This window comes from Enhydra lutris, unplaced genomic scaffold, assembly GCF_002288905.1.
Source record: "Enhydra lutris kenyoni isolate GAN:26980312 unplaced genomic scaffold, ASM228890v2 scaffoldscaffold53, whole genome shotgun sequence".
NCBI classification, from domain to species: domain Eukaryota; kingdom Metazoa; phylum Chordata; class Mammalia; order Carnivora; family Mustelidae; genus Enhydra; species Enhydra lutris.
In genome coordinates, this window is record NW_019154137.1 from 3,371,134 (window position 1) to 3,375,405 (window position 4,272).

General features: G+C 52.0%; 1 long non-coding RNA gene across 1 annotated transcript; it reads right to left on the reverse strand.

The window, feature by feature from the left end:
• Positions 1–204: 204 nt before the first annotated feature.
• LOC111157306 lies at positions 205–4,071 on the reverse strand. The gene is made up of 3 exons (XR_002641295.1): positions 3,930–4,071; positions 2,671–2,784; positions 205–323 (listed from the first exon to the last, which is right to left on the reverse strand). It is a non-coding gene; the product is annotated as an uncharacterized LOC111157306 (long non-coding RNA).
• Positions 4,072–4,272: the final 201 nt, after the last annotated feature.

The window sequence follows — 4,272 nt, forward strand, 5'->3', positions numbered from 1 at the left end:
TATTACTTAAGTATTATACTATAAGGGTATATTTATATAATTCATATATACTCCTGTATAATTACTCATGTGACTTGTAGATATTATATATATAATACATTTATCTGTACCCCATTTTATAATGGGTTTTATTTTGTAATATATATATGCTTATATATATAATATGGAATGTTATTTTATAATAATAGCTCCAGAAACATAGACATTTTATACACATCGAAAGAAAAGGATAGCCGCAAGCCCACCTACTCACATACAGCTCCACTCCTGAGAGGGTTATCATGCGGGCCCCTCTTCATCATCGGGTCACGTCGGGAGGGAGTCTGAAGTGGAAATCATTCAAATTAATGCACTAAGGAGCTGAATTACACTAATTTTTTGAAAACAAGCATAAGCTTGTTGCATAAGGAGCGAATTTACAAATATTTTGGCGTAGGCTTGAGGGAAGATTTCACACATAGGACGCAGCAGATAAGCAACTACCTTCTGTCCAGTGAAGCTGAGACTTAGGTGGAGGGTAGGGCGTCAAGTACAACTGCCTGGGGCTCCTGCTATGCTTTTCCCTCTTAATATTATGATTTTATTTCTCTAGGATTCAGACCAAAACAATTTTATTCTGTCAGTATAAAAATTTTTTTTAATTTTAAAAGTTCAAACATTTCTTTTTACTCTTAACTGTTTTTAGTGCAAGTGTCTAGGTCTGTTGCTGTTTTGTTTTTTTTTTAAATATATATGATTACTTTTTTGTTGCTGTTTAAAGGTTTTATTTATTTGAGAGAGGGAGTGAGCACACCACCGAGCTAACCCAAGCCCACCAGCCTGGAGGGGCAGAGGGAGAAGCAGGCTTCCTGCTGAGCAGGGAGCTGCCCCTCATGGGGCTGGATCCTGGGACTCTAGGATCTTGACCCAAGCTGAAGGCAGACGCTGAACCCAGTGAACCACTCAGGCGCCCTAATATAATACGATTTCTTGCTCTAGGATTCAGACGAAGGCAATTTCACTTTTCAACTGAAGAAAATATTTTGTTTTACTTAAAAAACCTTAAATTTCATTAATTTATTTTTAGAGCTGTTGCTTTTAAGTATTTGGCAAACAGGTGTGGAGAGTGGCGGGCCTACGTCTTCATTTTCTGGAACTCCTTCAGCCTGAGAGAGGAAAGATCCGTCAGCCTGAAAACCTTCTTAAATAGTAGATGGTGTATTATGGTGGACATGGGAGGGGGGAGGTGCCACCTTTGAAATCGGTCTCACAGAGCAAATAGACAGAAACAACACTTTCCAGCGAGGTCCCACCAAGCTAGCCAAGGTGGAGGCCGGTCCAGCCAGGTGGCTGCCGTGGGATGGGAGCACAGGGGGAAGCGGCAGGCGAGGATGATGCCTTCGGGATAGGACTCACATTCTAATTTCTGAAACCACCAAGCAGGTTAGTGGACATTCCGGAGAGGAATGTCTGACACCTGAGATCTTGGTCTTCCTTTTGTGGTCCTTTTACGAAGGGATTGTGTGGCATTTGTCACTAGTGGGGACTGGCTCTTAGTTAGGCTGGATTCTGGCATGTGCTGATTGGAAAGACTTTTTCATTGGCTCAGTGGGTGATGGCTAATTTGTGGGTCCATGGATCAGGGGGTGATTGAGGCCATCTCTCACCCGAGTGGAATCAAAGGATAATTTGGGGGGAAAAGAGAGAAGTAAGAAGGGGAAAATGGAATAGAAAAGCCAGAGTGGGTGCATTTGCTTTGCTGCCCGCACGGAGCGTAATCTGTGATGGAGAGGGGCTGCGGACCAGAGGTAGGGAGGTCACACAGGCAGCCTACAAAGCAGGCCCCCGGGACCAGGGGCTGGGCTCCCAGTCAGCTGTGCCCAGACCTGGAGAGGCCCAGGCCTCTCTGCTCTGTGGAGCAGGCAAAGCAAGTTCAGAGGAACAGGTACCCTTAAGTTTGGGTGAGCTGATGTTCCCCAGCTTGGGCTGGCACCCTGCTCTCTCAGTCGGGTCTGAAGGGAAAAGGAGTCACAAGACGCAAGTGAGGAAAAACACATAATGTTCTCCTCTGTTTCCAAACTCTACAGCGCTTTGAATTTCCTTTTTTTTTTTTAAGATTTTATTGATTGATTGATTAATTGATTGATTGAGAGAGAGCTAGAGCAAGAGAGCAGGGGTCCTGTCCAGGGTGCTGGAAGCGCAGCCAGAGCAGAGGGAGCTGACAGGCTGCTGAGCCCAGGAAAGCCTGGAGGGTGGGGCAGGCTGGATGAGGCCGAATGGGGCACAGTGAGGGCGGCATGCCTCTCTGCCCCCAGGCTGCTGGCTGGGCAAGGGTATAAGAATTTCGTCAGTCTGGTCCTAGTTCATGTAAACAGGCATTGTCCCCAACATCTATAATATTCAGATAGTGTCCAGCTTCCTTCTGTCCCAGCAAGACCAGCCACAGGCTCTTGGGCCCTCCATGTCCAAAGCCTTGCTCACAATGCCCTCTTTTTCACTGGGAAGAGGTTTCAGAAGAGGAATGACCCTTTTGTCATCCTTCAAGGAAAGCTCTTGTTGCAAGACCCAGCACGTTCCTCTGGATTATTTGCTTAGTCTGTGTTGAAGATGGGCTTTTCAAAATGGGGGTTGTTCCCCTCAGCAGGGCCTTTGAACCATCTGAGCTTCCCCCAGAAGCAGGGTGACACCTACCCAGTCACTAGGGAGTAGTGGCCACTGCACAGCTGTCGGTCGGCTGGGAGGACACAGGCATCCCAGGGGTAAAAGTCACAGCAGGGACGGAGAGCAGTTCCTCAGCTGCACCTGCTGCTGAGAATGGGGAGAAGTCACATGCAAGGTGGGAGGCCAGTCAAAGCAGGGAGCTGAGCCAGAGCCTGGCACATGGTGGGTGCCCTGTCCGGGGGAGCTGCAGGGGAGGGGCCCATGGCCCTACCTTCCCTAAGCTGTTTTAGCAAGGAGGAAATAGCTTCCCCCCATGCAGTTGCAAAGCTTAAGGGCAGAGAGAGTAGCCTGCTGTGTTTTTTCATGGATGACGTTCAATGCTCAATGTACTAAAACGATCCCTTTTTCTCTCTGATTGAAGGTTTGGTTTAAGAATAGGAGGGCCAAGTGGAGGAGACATCAGAGGGCACTGAGGTTCAGAAACATGCCCCCCGTGGCCATGCCCCCCCCCCGTCGTCGTTAACGTGGGTGGACCCTGCCGTGCCATCCTCATTCAGGAGCCGGAATACATGTGGGTTCTTCGCGAGCCAGTGCTGCTGGGCCCCCCCCCGCCGCCCATGCCACCCTTCCCTGTTGTCTTCTTGCCTCCTCCGCCCTGGCGTCCTCCGCCTTACCCGCCCTGCGGCTGCCCTCCCGTGGTCGCTCCCGGGTATCCCCCGTCCATGGTTTTCTTGTAAGCTCTTTTTCCCACGCAATGGCCTCCGTGACCGTTTTTTTCCCACGGGGCAACATTTGCAGCCGATTCCCGTTCTGTGGAGCTCACCCGAAAGAGCAGTTCACTAAATGCCCGCTAAATGTATTCGAGAGAAGTGCAAAGTCACGGACCCTCTATCTGGGGGCACTTGTTGTCTTTTCAATAAAGTGATGAATTCACTCTCTGTGTATCTGTTTTGTGTGCGCCGTGCGGTCAGTGCATGGGGTGGGCTGCTTTCACGCACCCGCGTGCCTGAGCCACCATCAGGAGGCCATGGCCATCTGAAGTTCCCCCAAGTGCCCTCGGCCGGCTTACAAGGACCCACCGTGTCCTCCAGCACCCCGTCTTCCCCCGCCCTCCACACCGCCCCGCCCCCGCCCCCGCCCCAGCCGAACCGCGCCGCCGTGCAAGACCGGGTGGCGTCAGCTTCTAAGGGAGAGAACAGTGTGTTTGCAGGCTGTGCTGAGCCCCAGTGGCGTTGAGGAGCTGAGGCCCACCCGGGATCTGGAAGGGACACTTCTAAGGGGTTACTCACGGGACTCGCGGAGAAGCGGCAGCCGAGCGTGCTGCTGGAGCTCCGCAAGTGGTGTCCGCCGCCGGCCCTCTGGGTGGAGTAGACGCGGCGACCGCATTGGGCGGGAGGGTCCTGCGTCCTGCGTCCGCAAGGGTAGCACGAGAGGAGCCCCTTTCAAGGCCAGCACGGGGCTCTCTGTCCACCCTTTCTCCCCACTCCCCAGAGGCCGAGGGCAGGCATCGCTCGGTCGCCAGCTCCCAGCCGCCCGGCCCCTTTCGGCGAGATGCTGCCGGTGGCCCGCGGTCCTTGGGTGCGGGCGATGCAAGCCCGCGGCTATGCAAGGACAGGGCTTTTTGGTCGCTGG